At 42.2% G+C, this 15,099-nt stretch overlaps 1 protein-coding gene across 1 annotated transcript in view; it reads right to left on the minus strand.

Annotated features, from left to right (window-relative positions):
- Positions 1 to 15,099, minus strand: part of LOC308200488 (uncharacterized protein) — a gene marked incomplete at its 5' end in the record, with an annotated part of 148,921 nt that overhangs the window by 5,917 nt on the left and 127,905 nt on the right. The window contains one exon of the mRNA XM_080606352.1: positions 2,166 to 2,235. The remainder of the gene's footprint in view (positions 1 to 2,165; positions 2,236 to 15,099) is intronic.

Raw genomic sequence — 15,099 nt, forward strand, 5'->3', positions numbered from 1 at the left:
TAAATTCCCCAGGATGATGAAACTAGGACTAGTGGATGAGGTTCATTTTTATTTACTGCTGGCTTTTCAGGAAATATTTAATTTCATTTTTTTTCCCGAGATAAATGATTGCTATAGGAATAGCCTCATTAGCAGCTGACATTAACATAACAATGCAAATCAAGAGCCCTATCATACCACTGTGCCGCTCTCAAAGTGTTGTCCCTTTGCGAAGACCCCCTTTTGTGCCAAGAGTACACGTGCGCGTGGCCTGCCCTAGAGGGATTTTTTTATTTTCCCCCTTTTAGCACCGGTTGCTAGCGTAATTCCTGCAAAAGTCACTTCTTATGACACCAAGCTGAGCGGTGCAGTCAATACAAGAGAGGGAAGGGATGCCATCCAGAGGGACCTGGATAGGCTGGAGAAGTGGGCCCATGAGACCTTAATGAGGTTCAACAAGACCAAGTGCAAGGTGCTGCACTTGGGCTGGGGTGATCCCAGGTATTTATACAGACTGGGAGAAGAACTTGAGAGCAGCCCTGCAGAGAAGGACTTGGGGGTCCTGCTGGACAAGAAGCTGGACACGAGCCAGAAGTATGCGCTTGCAGCCAACTACGTCCTGGGCTGCATTAAAAAAGGGGTGGCCAGCAGGAAGAGGGAGGTGATTGTCCCCCTCTGCTCTTGTGAGACCCCACCTGGAATACTGCGTGCAGGCCTGGGACCCCCAGCACAAGAAGGATGTGGAGCTCTTGGAACGGGTCCAGAGGAGGGCCACTAAGATGATCAGAGGGCTGGAACACGTCTCCTGTGCAGAAAGGTGGAGGGAACTGGACTTGTATAGCTTGGAGAAGAGAAGGCTCTGGGGAGACCTCATTGTGGCCTTCCAGTACTTGAAGGGAGTGTATGAACAGGAGGAGGAACACCTGTTTATATGTGTTGATAGTGACAGGACAAGAGGGAATGGTTTTAAACTGAGACAGGGGAGATTTAGGTTAGAAATTAGGAGGAAGTTTTTCACTCAGAGGGTGCTGAGGTACTGGAACAGGTTGCCCAGAGAGGTTGTGGATGCCCCATCGCTGGAGGCCTTCAAGGCTAGGCTAGATGCGGCTCTGGGCAGCCTGCTCTAGTGGTTGGCAACCCTGCCCACAGCAGGGGACTTGAAACTAGATGATCTTTAAGGTCCTTTTCAACCCAGGCCATTCTATGATTCTACAATTCCCCCCCCACAGCACCACGCACTGCTGCATGAGGGCTCCTGCTGGCGAAGAGGAGGGGGGGCAGCGAGGCACTGGGGGCGCACAGGCCGCGGGGAGCGCCGCAGGCCCGGCAGCAGCACGGGGCACCGGGGGTGTGGGGGGCAGAGCGCAGCCCATGCTGCGTTAACCGGGAGCGTTTGGGAACGCAAACCTCCATGGGCTGTCAGAACAATGTTCCTCCGATGCTCTGCACAGACCAGCGTTTTGTCAGTGTGAGTACAAATGCCAACACTGGCTAAGCCTTCAAACAAGCCGTGTATACTTTTTTAGTGACTGACGTGAGTAAGGGAAGACCAAAGTGGAGGGAAAATCAGTTCCGTTAAAATCCCTACCAAAGGCACGTGCTGGAGAGCTGGGTGGCCCACAGCCCGTGGCTCGCATCTCAGGCCAGCTGACCCCGTTGTTAAGCTGCCCTCATGCAGGCCCGGCCACCAGGCGCTGCCCTGACAGGCCTGGCTGACGTTCACATGAATTATAAAGGAGAAAAAAACTGCAACACGTGTGATTGTATCAGAGGTCAGTTCGTCACCTATACTGGGTAACACCAGCTACCCTGAGGTAACCTACAGCACCTAACACCAGGCTTGAGGTTGGAGGACTTCCCTGCAATGCCACTGTAACTCAGTGGACCTGGGCCCGATGCTGTACTGCAGAAAGATGAGAATCCGCCGCTCCATGGCTCTGTCTATGGCCCTTTCACAGCACAGTGGAAATTTCAGCAATATCTGCTCAAATTACCAGTGATTATTAACAGCTTGATTATTATACACACAATGTGTGTGTGTGTGGGGGGGGGGGGGGGGGGGAAGAGAGGAAAAAAAAGGTTTTGGGAAAACAATAGGAATTCTTCTAAAGAAGATAGCAAGTGCAGCATGTCTGTTTGAATAATGTTAGTCTCCTCCAGCAAAGATGATTTATAGATGGACTTACTGATTTGACAACAGCTAAAATACTTCTCTCCACACCAACGCCTAGTGTAACTGCTCCATCCATTCACTCTCTGAAAAATACACCATGAAGAGATTTGGTAAGGCTAGACGATATCTAAATTTTAAGATAGATAAAGGTTTCTTTATGGGGATACTGAGAAACAGAAGCATAGAAAGAATCCATACCAGAAATTGTCAAAAAGACTGTAATAAATAAACTAGAAGCATGCTGTTCTCATATCAAACAAGAAACTATATTCACTAATATTAACACATGCTTAAAACATTGCTATTACTTTTAGCATGTTTTACACTATCTTCTATTTGTCACACGCCAGCTACACCTGATTAGGCTATGATTTTAACATGATAAATTTAATTTGCTGCTGAATGTTAAGCACAATTGCCTTGGGACATGAGAGAGATTATGTTCAAAGAAAAACTATGTGGTTATTTAAAAAGCTAACAGGCTAAAGAAAGCCTTTCTGAGTTGAAAGACATCCGTTCAGGCTCCCTTTTTAGAGACTAAGATATTTTTTTTAAAGCAGAATTCTACTCAATAGAGTATGTTAGAAATAACATATTCAGTTTGGTATTTTTTATAAGCAAAGTTGATACAAAATAATGTTCTATGAAAAAAATAATAATATCTATATATAAGGAAAATAAGAAATTCAGCCTGGACATACTGGATTTGCACTTCAATAGCAGCTGGAGCCCCAGTCAGCAGCCAGCACAGCCCTGAGCTCTGCTCTGCCCGCACCCAGGGCAGACGAGTTGTTTCAACTGCTTCTGTCCATAGCCCCCACGCTGACAAGACAAGAATCCACTGATTTACACCAAAACCAACATAACTGCAAGTTAGAAGGCACTTGAGGATTTTTTCTTGTGCAGGGCAGTAAGCTCCCGGGTGCCTCCCAGCGTTGCCAGCACAGAGCCGGGCACTGGTAGTTGGCAGTGCTCATGGTGGGAACCCCAGGGGCTGTAGCCACAAGAAACACCACCATGCACAAGCAGCTACCCACTCAATATGAGGCTGTTTTAAGATAAAGCTACTTCAGGGCTGTGAGACAGCCCCGAAATGAACACCATAAAGCTAAAGCTCGGCTCTGTCACGAGCACTAAATGCGTGTCTACATGCTATCAGAGATGTTTTCCCTTTAATGCACTGGCACATTTCTTACTGTCTTATTTCTTACCAGCAGCGTCTTTTCTGGAGAGCTGCCATTGCTCTCTGTAGCAAAATACATGGTTTGGGAGTTAGAGATTCTCCCGTGCTTTTCTCTGTCTGTGCCAGGCTTGCTGTTACAGCTATTACCACATTTTTTATTTTTTTTAGTAGGAGTGCTTGGCCATGTTTTTAATCAACAAGCGTGGGGGAACAACATTAGCTGATATAAACTTCCATAGGAAGCTGAGCGAAGCCACAAGAAACAAAGACTAACTTATGCTGCCAAACAGTGGCTCTGGTATTTCAGGTGTGCAGAGCTGTTCTCACAAGATGTTAATAGCACCTGAACAGCTCACAGCCATTGTGTTGGCTCTGCAGAAATATCAGACACGGGCTATGAGACTCTCCCAGCCAACCTGTTGCCTCTCTCCGCTTCCCATGCTTTTGTCTCATTCTCCAATTCTCCCACCAACACCTTTGCCACCATCAAGCTTAGCTAGTCATTGCCACTCTGAAATATCTTCCTGCTGTGCTTTCTGGGCATGCGCAGGCCACATGCAGCACCAATTGACAAAGCACAAAAGCAAGGAATCTCTCCAATTCACAACCAAAGAATATATTCACACCTAGAAGAAATATAGAAGATACCTACGTTTAGCTGAAAAAAAACCCAACAACAACAAAAAACATAATACAAGACCAATATTTGTGTGCCTCACAGATCATAAACAAAGAAATTCGTGAGACAAAAGAGGAAAGTAATAATATTCTCTCTGCTGTTGAATTATTGCACAGACAGCATGGCTGGTTGGATTTTCTTTGCTCTAATTGAATGATTATGCTTTTGATCAAATTAATCATTATCATTGATATTTAATCACAGAGCTATCAAAATCTACATGAATTCTGAAAGATTCACCAGTTTCCATTCAAATTTGTACTAGTTAAAAATAATGAACACGTTGACACGATGGGCTTGATTTACAGCTAAAACAATTAAATTAAAATTTGCTTGCTTGTTTCCTTCCTATCTTCCCTCTTTTTTGCCTCAGTGCCTTCTGTAAATGCTTACAAACACAATGAGGTGGCTTGGTTTTGGGTGTCATGGATAAGATAGTCAGCTACGTGGCCTGGCACGTGTATTCACTAGTGTGTTATCATTGACAACAGCAAGACAACAGATACACACTATGACTGGTGCAAGCACAAAAGGGCAGTAAAAGGATCAGCAGCAGAGCTCCCCATTTCAGAAAAATTAAGGAAGGCAACAGAGCAGTGCACTAAGGCTGCAGCAAGGAAGCCTGAGCTGCCACAGCTATCTGCATGGCACTGCACACTGTCCTGTCACACACCCAAAGGAGGAAGGGACTTCAGGCAAGTCAGTCAACAATGCCTCTGCTGCCAGCTGAGACCCAAAGGAGACAAAGCTGCCTCTTCCAAAATTCAGAGGAAAGGTGGATCAAGGAAAAGAATCAGACCAATCTTCTTTAATTAGAAACAATTTGACGTGAAGAAACACAAAACAGTATTGTTTTCGTATGGTCTCTAGGTCTCTATTGTTTATACGAATCAGTATCATTTCCTAAGTGTTACCACTAGACAGGAGGATCCTTTAACAGATGTTCCTCCTACTCCATGGGTTTCTTGTTTTCCAAGTAGCTTTTTTTTAGAGATGATGCTCCACTGTGTTTGAATTTAACTGTCTTCACCTGCCCACAAAATGGACTGCTGCTGCTTCTCACTTCTTTTTCATTTAGCAGAGGAAAAATTCCGACCTTGAATGGTCTAATTTTTGGTTGAAGCCCCATTTGAACTGCTTTTCCTTGTTCTACCCTCAGAAGCTCTGTTTGATACAGGTGGTAATTTTCAGGTTTCAGCTTTGTCAAGAGAAAAGTTGCCGCAAACTTCTAAACACTCTCTCTCTCTGCTCCATTACTGCATTTTTCCTTTAGCCTCATTTCCTTGAACGCCACTAAGATATTTTGCATCCCCACAGGGACACAGTGTTCTATTAGATAGTGCTAGAAATTAAGAATGCACTTTTTAATTAACAATTTCATAATGCTCCTCATTTCTAAATGAAGAGGCAAATCCCATCTCCCCATCACATCTGATGGCTACCAGACCATTTTTGTCCCCAACACACATCCACAGTCCAGCAGAGATAAAAAATACTCTCAAAGTTAGCACTGTTAAGCTCACTGCACATGCACGCAACACTCTCCAAATGCCACTGCAACTAACTGCCCAGCTAGCTACCTGAAAAAAAAATCCTCAGCCCTCTTCCTGCTGGTGAAGGCGACCACAGTTTGCACTGGCAAAACTGCCAATGTATCTTCACAATTTCCATGTAAGCCAGGTCTTGAAGAGTTTTTTTTTACAGATGCAGTTTGCATGCACACATTCCTCATACATACACATTGCAATGGTACACATGCTTTAGGGTTATTTACTCTTGAAAAAAATGCATCAAAGTGCATAGTTTTTCTAATAAGCTACTCCTAAAGATACCTAGACTTAAAATCGTAAGAAACATCTTAGTCTTCCCCCACAGAAAAGCTACAGTCTCCTGCCCTTCTCCTGGCAGTACACACTGGTGCTCTTTTCCACTTTTTTGAATAGCAGAAGATCCTTGACCAGATGGATCCTTGCCAGCTGTGGCCTTTTAGGACTCAGTTCAGCCAGGGTCGTGCCACCAGGCTGAACACTCTGTGTGTGGTCTCACCATCAATGAGCAGAGCGGGAACATGCCGAGTCCAACAAGGAAACTGCCCGGAGACCTCAAGAAAACTTTTGGCCTGGATGTTTGAGCAAGAAATTTTGTCTTTCTGTGCCAAAGGCTTCTTCATCTGCTCTTCATCTGATTCAATACTTACAAAATAAACCCTTCAGATCAGGGACCATTGCAACTTGCAAGTTGTCTCTCTCCAATGTACTTAAGAAAATGGTGCTTTGCTTTCATTTGTGTCTTTTTACTGCTGCTGTGGCACTAGCAATAAGACAGCATTACTTACAAGACCTAGACTTGTTCTGTAAGTGCGCAGCCCTGTGCTAAGGTATTGCCATTGCTAGTAACAGGCCCTAAGTTTTGTACAGGGTTTGCGAGCCCTTGGAGGTGAGGCCTGGCAGGGATGCTCCGTCTGAACTTCTCCTGAGGTGCCCACATCCTTGGTTTACTTGGTTTCGCTGTGGCAGCACTTTCTCTAAGTGAATGCTTATCTATGGATAATCTGTCTTTTGTTATCTTGGTGCTCTATAACCACAGTTTTACAGAGGCAGCAGTAAAAAGCAGCAATTCTACACAGAACAGAATATTTAAGGACTAATGCAATGGTGTAATGTAGAGCAACACAAGACTGGTACAACAGCAGGGCCCTTCAGAACTGGAGACACAGGACACGGCATGAAGGAATATGGACATGAGATGGTAAGATGTGGGGCACAGGAGACCCACAAGGCTGTAAACTGCTCACCAAGAAATGCAGACCTGGAGGCGGTCAAACAAAGAGAATAACAAAATACAAGTTAACTTACGGGAAAGGTGTCACATAGTAAATTCAGATGTAATGGGCAAACAAGTGAAGAAATGAAGAGCAGAAAGGTAAAAGTATGTCAGCAGACATATAAAGATCTACCACTAGTGAATTCTAGACTGAAAAAGAAATCATCAAGATCCATACCATCTAGACTAATAATGAATCGTGAAATGGACCATTAAGATTTTAATTACACTAACAGGACCTTCTTGACTTTGTTTACAAGGCATGTTTCCCATTTGCTCATCATAAACAAGACTTACAGTGCAACAGTTACACCAACTCCCTCTCCCCATTGCGAGCTTGCAAGCCAGGGCCAGTATGTGACAAGCTTCATCTTCCCTGAGGATCACAGGCTGTGCTCAGCAACTCCCTTCTCAGGTCACACTAAAGCATAGTCACCGTGACATGCCATCTCCCCAAGGACACAGATGACAAATTCAAACGGCAGTGAGCATGCAAAGGACCAAGATATTCCTTTACATGCTCCTTCTTGCTAATGAAAAGCGAGGGTGCCTGGATTTTATTGTTTCAAAAGGCATCATGGGTCCATACGGGACCAAAGTTCAGGAGCAGTTTGGGGATCGAGGGGTAGGAATGTAAGGAGAGGATAGATCTTTTCACTTCAGAGTCCTCTCCGGATGCCAAGCAAATCCATTTTGCACAAAATAAGTTAAACTAGCCTCTGCAACATCATAATTTACTTCATTAATCTGTCTTAGAGTCATCTTGTTTTGCCTACCAATCAAGCTAATAATCATGTCATATGAGTTTTGCAGCTGGGACAAAATTGAGGTCTTGGGAACCAGCTGGAGTCGAAAACCAAACACTATAAAAGGTTCCTTGGAGTACATGCCATCAGTTTTGTCCTGTGTTTAAAAAAAGTCCAAAGACTGAAGAATTTCCATATCTCATAATTTCTCCCAGCCTGTTACAGATGGTTACTATATGCAGTTGCATTCATCCCACACTCTTGAGGGGAATGGAGAATTCTGCTTTGAAAATCAAATATTTTCTGGAATTCTAGTATATTTTCCCTCAGTCCTTTCTGCCTTGGATCAAAAACAAGAGGCAGGAGTTAAAATACCTGCTAAGGCAATATGATCAGTGCCAGTAGTGCATTTGGACTTCAGAATCTGAGAGACATGGAGGAATTCTCCACACGAACAATTTGCTGCATCTTTCTCAGATGCACAAGATATAATCCATTTAGGGAGCAGAGCAGGAGTGCTGTTGTAGACAACATTAAGCATTTTTTTCTTTGTTTCTATCCAACAGTAGTTTTGTATTAGCAACTGATTTACGTAAATCAATGATATCTGCTTTACAGATTTCTACAACAGAAGCTGGCCCAGTGCTCAAATGATGCTGTGGTAGCTCTAATACATCAACCTGCAGCCACTTACTATCTTGGCTCTATCCTTCTCTCTCCCAAAAGCTGTAACTCGTTTTCATCTAAATTGGTTAGGTTTTTTTTCCTAGCAGAGCTGCAGTTATTCAGATAGATAACAGTGCTTTGCTGTGTTTCATTACATTTCATATTTATATCAGATGAATGTGCTATACAAATATGAAACAGAAACATGTCTGAGAAAGGTCAAAACTACTGGGGTGCTTAAGGATCAACTTCTAATATCGATATATAAGTAAGACTTCTACCTGCACAAACAGGTGTTTTGCATGCGTTTTTAGGAGCAAATATGAAATAAGGCCTTCAAGACAGCTAAGCAATAATAATTTAATCTGCTTTCAGAAGTGTTTACTTTACTGCTTCCTTAAAGCACATCCTTCTTCTCCTCAAAGCATGGTCACAATGACTTGGGATCCTGCTTCTCTTCAGAAAGTCTTTTCATTCCTCTCTAGAGATTTTTACATGCTGGGTTTAGACAATGAAAAATTAAAAATATCTACTTGATGTTATTTGTTATGCTGAACTGATAAAACTCCATTAATTTCACTCTATTTGGAATAAAAGTCAGCTTTGAAGTTAAAATTCACATACAAGAAAGCATAGATTAATGTGAAAAGTTCATGAACCCTATTAACATCTGAAAATGTTGAACTCCTAACAAAACATGAACAAGCAAGTCTAACCGTGACATCCCTGATTTCACTCATGCTTTTTCACACACCTGTAGTTCATTTTTATGTTAAACACTTGGCTTATAATGACCTGATGCAAGGATGTATAGAGGAAGCTGCCGCAGCTACCAGGGAAGGATGGGTAGGATGGCATTGTGCTAAGCACTACATTTAGCTTGTACTGAGGCAGCCCCACCTCTGCCTTGGTGCTGGCAGACTGGACGGGGAAATGGTGGGATGAGACAAGTTCCTTCCACTTTGAAGACTTTCCTGTGTTTTGTGTGAGAGCTGTGTCAGAGCACCAATGCAGCGTGCCAGGCAGATGTCAGTAACAAGCTGTTTTTCCTTCTCTGTCACTGTTTTTTTCCTACAGACTGCTTTTTGACACCCATTTGACAGCAGGTGGGAACCCAGTTCATCCTGGCTGGAACCACTGGATTTACAAATTGCTACAAAGAAAATACAAAGACAGTCGTATTTAATTCTCCACTGGCATTTTTGTACAGTCTAAGGACTTAAAAGGGAGACTGTTGCATTTGTACATTTGCACGTGAGGAATGGCAGAAAAGTAAGAGGTGGAACAGGAGATGTGATTGCCAGCCATTTGTTTGTATGTTTGATTCGTCCTCTGCTTTGGGGCTCAGAGCTGAGGCTATGTCAGAGCTTTGAAAAGCTGTGAGGAGTTTAAGCACTGAGTGGAAGAAAGCTGTTTGTACCAGTTTGTATTTCTATTTGTTATTTGCTATTTGCATTTGAATCATTCCTAGAGAACTTTATCTGAATATGTTGCTTTGTCAGTTGTGAGGTTGTTTTGTTTAAGTCCCTTTCCCCTGGCATATGATCAATAAGCAGCCTGTGTGTAAGGGCACAGAGTGGTTAACTCTGGGCTCTTGAAAAGCTGTGATGTGATATCAGATTCACGAGCGATTAATGTTGCTAATGTTTGTTGTTAAGACATTTCACCAGTTTTACATATAAACAATTTAGATTTAAATTCCACCAGTGTGCTTTCATAAACAATTTCAGTATATTAGCTAATATCCTCTATGCTCTGTCTAGAAAGACAGCTTTGTTAAAATTGAAACTGATATTGTTTAAAGATTTAGATGGATGAGGTCATGCTGTACTTCATCTAAAATGGCTTTCTCATTTGAAATAATACGATTGTTTAAAATAAGCACAGAAAATTTTTCTCAGGGGCATGCTGGTTTTGTGCAGGTTTTAGAAACGTTTCACTGCAGTTACATCTTTTTACAGGGAGAGCCTCGTTGGTAGTATTCTTTTTTTGACCTTGGTACGTCCTTAAGCTTTCCAGACAATGTTGTTGAATTGCTTAGAGGCTAGTCTCAGCAAAGAACCCCCTGTACGTACGCTGTCAGCTCCATGCCAGAAGGCTTGTAAGGTGAAGAAAACTTACTCTATTTTGCTCTGAAAGACTTTCTGAAAAATGTTTATTTGGGATAAACAAAGATTTCTGTTCCTGGGTTTCAGATTTTGTTGAATTCTTTTTTTAAAGAGGAAGAAAGATATCAGTGGCAAAATGGGAACAGTGGGAGAAATGATTGGTAAGGAAGGATTTGAAATTACTTTCCAATGTATTTATAATTTGCTAAGCAGAAGAGGATATAAAACACAAAAGACATGTGATTTAAAAAGAAAAAAAAATAGATGCAGTTAAGACACTGCCAGTGTTATTATTTCAGATTAAGTTGACTGATCAAATAATTAGAACTAAAACATGTGATCTGTTCTGTTCATAAACCTGTCTTGGATTAATTAAACCTGTCATTTATGTAAATACATGTCAGGTTGTCATATTAAGGTTTCTACCTAAAACAAAAGGGTTGTCAGGAAAATTAGAATAATTTGCTTTAAAATCAAAGGCATGAAAATAAGCCGTAAGTCAGTAAATTTTACAATTTCCAAATGAAGGCTGCCTGTGGTCTTTGATCACGTGGAATTTATCATCCCTTACAAATCAGTTACATGGGCAGTATCCTTCTTGTCCTTAAGCTCTCTAGGAAATTACATTTTAGTTTAGATGAAGCCTGTACTTATTAATACTTGACTCCATGGTATTGTTTCTGCTTTGCTTCTAATAAATGACAAAATTATTTTCCTTGCCACACCCAGACAAATTTTGGTAATTTTAAAACCTTAATTTGTGATGAACTTTGTGAAGTTACCTCTCTTCATGAGCAAGACAAATGGCAAATGACGGTGAGAAAGAGTGCTTGTCTCTGAATTTAGCAAAGTTGGCGAGAGCTGCAAACTGAACAGAGACTGAAATTTTCACAACATGCACTTTTGCTGTCCTGGATACAAGCATAAGCAAACAAAGCCTGTTTAATTGGCGTAGTTCCAGTGCTATCACAAGAAAAGGGCTACTCAGGGCACAGCATGCATATTTGCAGAGAAACTCCTTGTATATATAATTTAAAGCACCTTTTTTTTTTTTTTCATATTGCTTGGACAAGCTGTCTACATGAAGAGCAATGATATGATGCAGACACAGACATTTCATTGTGTTTCAAGCAAGACTGGGAAGGGAAGTAAGGCTGCAACGGGTGTCTGACTACTGGAACAGGTTGCCCAGAGAGGCTGTGGAGTCTCCGTCCATGGAGATATTGAAAAGCTGTCTGTCTGGACATGGTCCTGGGCAACCTCCTCTAGGAGGCCCTGCTTGAGCAGGTTGGTAGGACCAGATGATGTTCACGGGTCCCTTCCAACTTCAACCATTTTGTGATTCTGTTGGATGGGACAGGACAGGACAGGAAGGGAAGGGAAGTCTCCTTTCAAAACTGAGCCCCAGGGGTCTGCTTTGTGGGTGCTAGATGATGTTTTGTAAGGTTATTTTCTATGAAATCCATGCTACAGTCTGGTTTCCACTAAGTGCAATGGTAATGTGCTTTGTAGTGGGGAAAACTTTTTAAATAGACTGTATAAATGAACCATATTCTGGCAGAAGGTAAAAGCTCTTTGTGCAAGTTCCAGAGAGATATGGGTTGCACGTGTGGTAGCAGAGAGTAGTTGGCTCTATAGCTACTGATGGTTCATGACCTCATGTGCTCAGGGAGTATTCACTTCTGCAGCTATTCACACAGGTTTTGAAAGGAGAATCACCTCGAAGGATTTGCATGCCTATGGGAACTTTAGCATTCTGGACCATTAGAAAGAACTGGAGGCCTAGCCCACCAGAACACCTCTCTATGAACAACAGCACAAAAAGCAGTTGAAAATTGGGTTATTCAAGCCACAATATTTCCCAAGTTTCCAGTAACAAAGGTAAGGTTTCCACATGTCCTTTGCGGAGCTGCCAGCAGGAGGTTCTTTGGCTCAGATCACCAGAATTACACGGGTGCTCAATCTCTACTGGAATCAACAGTAATTAGGAATCTACTTACCTTAGTGGATCTAAATCTTAGCAGTCCAGTGGTAGCAAAACTCATCTGGCTGCTTATTTTGCAGTGATCTGTGTTTAAAATACATGGCACTAGTAAGTCTCAGCTTTGCTCTGCGTGAGAAACAATGTTTGGTGTGAGTTCATAGCAGATTTGATCTACAAAGCCACCAAGACAATCTACCTTAGGAACCATCCCCTCCTCAGTTCCCACCCAAACAGGGGAGCTCAGCAGGAACTTTGGGGAACGGGGAGCAAATGTTGGAGTAACTCGGCTCAGGAGCATGTACCCCAACATCCCACACCTCGTTACGTTTTCCAGGCTTGCTTAGAAAAACAAATAAAATGTGTTTTTCAGAAGGAAAAAACAAGACATTTTCCAGGAGGCAAGAAAGAAATGGGGCTAATTCTGTGAGCTGGTTAAGTATTTTGATCTCAGCATTAGGTCTTCTTGCATTCCCTGATATACACTTCCAGAGCTAATTGTTAATCTGCTCAGCACTCTATTGCAAGACCTGACTGCACGAAGTGTTTTGCATACAAATACTATTTGCAGCCTCCTTTTCCATCTCCTATTTACGTGTAGCAAGGTAGAAGAGCTATATTTCAGCATACGCATTTAAACACAGACACGAATTCCAAACGGCTATTTCTTCAGAGGTTTTCATAAAGCCAGTGGCCTAGGAAATCAGAGGCCAGTTTGCACTTAGTGATTCTGCTTCCACCTACAGAAAAAGCGGTAAGTAGATAGCACATGTTGTTTCAAGTCTGTTTTGGATGGTCTCAGATGTGATTCTACAGTTAAAGTTATCTGATGATGAAGAGCCTGGAACAGATACCTTCTGTAGCTCTTCTCCCTAACTAATTTGGAAGAGGTGAGCTGAAGTTTTCCCTCTGCCCAGGGAATCTGGCAGTGACACACCATCCTTCTGCATGGCTCTTAACACAGGACAGACCAGATTGATGGAGAAAATTTCCTGAGACCAGAATTGTAATAAGGGACTTTGTCAACAGGCTCTGTCTCGCTTAACACCTGCAGCAATTAAAAGAGCTTGTTCCAAACTACATCATTCCATATTTTCATGGGAGGAGTCTCCTTCCCTTATTACCCTAATTCATCCCAGACTTTGCAGAGTTCAGCTCAAACAACATAGTTTTTTGTAATGTAACCAACATTTACTCCAGTGCATTTTTGCATTGTAGTCACTCTGGGGATCCTAGATTTTGTGATGGTTTCCACCAAACCCCTTTACCACAACCATACATCAGCCAGGTGCACCCCACTCCGTAAGAAAGGCAGAGAAGGTGCTACTTGGCTGAGGAAAGAAATATAGAAGAAATGAACCTCAGCAAAAGATTTCCTGTCTCGTTTTGAAAATGAGCAGCTGAAACAAGGGCCGTATATATTCCTGTTCCCTCCTCATCCCCTGCTCTTATTTCTCTACACAGGTTGCTCACCTCCAGTTGCTAAGCAACATGCTGTCTCACTGCTCTAAATCCTAGTCCACAGCAAAAAAAAGAAAAAGAAAAAAATACTGCAGGGGCAAAATTATGCTGACAAGTAGGGAGCATAAACTTTTTCCTCTCCTCTCTCCCTTTCACACTGCATTAAATCTCATCTCACCGTTCTGCACTAAGGCGAGCAGCACAACCCGTGGCCACCCGGAGCCCACTCTTAAATAAAAACAGGGGGACGGGGCGGGAGCAGAAGGAAGGAGATCAGTTCATGAACCCTATTTAATGCTGAAAAGTATTGAAATTTCCTCTGAATAAATAATGACTTCCAAAGGATAATTGCTGGTATGAATGTTTAAATTCTGCATGTGCCACAGTAATCTAGGACAGGTTACAGACACAGAATATTATGTATTCTGCACCAATGTAATGTCCCTCTTCTGTATTTTTCTTATTATTAAAGGCTTTACAGTTTGACCATAAAGCTTTACTGCTCCATGCTGTCATTTATTTCTAATGGAAGGTCTTAATGCTGCCTGAACTCCTTTTTCTCTCCTGTTATCCACCCAAACAGGCTATGAACATTTTAAGAAAATAATAAAAATAAAATTCATTTAAGCTATTCAGCTAATTCGAAAAGTTAACATTTTTACATGCTACTCCATTCCTATGCAATCCGATTATTTGAGCGGAATCTCACAGAACTAAATTTTGAAAAAAATTAAGCTTACTTTACATGTGGAGATATGTTTGCATAGAGTAAAAAAAACCCATATACCTGTATAGGATCAACTGCAGTGCTCTGCTTTCCTTTATTAATACTCATTCCCAGCCTTTTTGGTCTGTAGCTTATTTTCAGTGCTCAACACTTCCCTGCAAGCTACCATGGTGTCAAGCTTTCATTAACTATACCATTAAGTGTGAGATAGTACTGTACTTTACTACCTGCCTTGGTTTACAGGAGTGCTGCATCCAGCAGACCACTTTTCATGGCCTCTCAGCCCAACAGTGATAAAAGGATCCATGTTTGGAAATTGGCATGTGAGTCTGTTCCTGAGCTTCAGCGGGCCATCAGTAAAATAGACGGGGTACTTTGCCTCACTACCTTCCCTATTTAAACTACACAGTATTCAGTGCACAGAATGACTTTTGCTATTGCAACAGCTACATTTGCAGCAAATAATACATATTTGCCATCTGAACTATCAGTAAAACAATCAAACTTGGTGTAAGTTTCTGCCAAATCAAATACAAGATTCAAGAGTCAAAGCATTTCACCTCAGACTGAAGC

The sequence above is a fragment of the Anser brachyrhynchus genome, assembly GCF_964034855.1.
Source record: "Anser brachyrhynchus genome assembly, chromosome: 10".
Classification (NCBI taxonomy): domain Eukaryota; kingdom Metazoa; phylum Chordata; class Aves; order Anseriformes; family Anatidae; genus Anser; species Anser brachyrhynchus.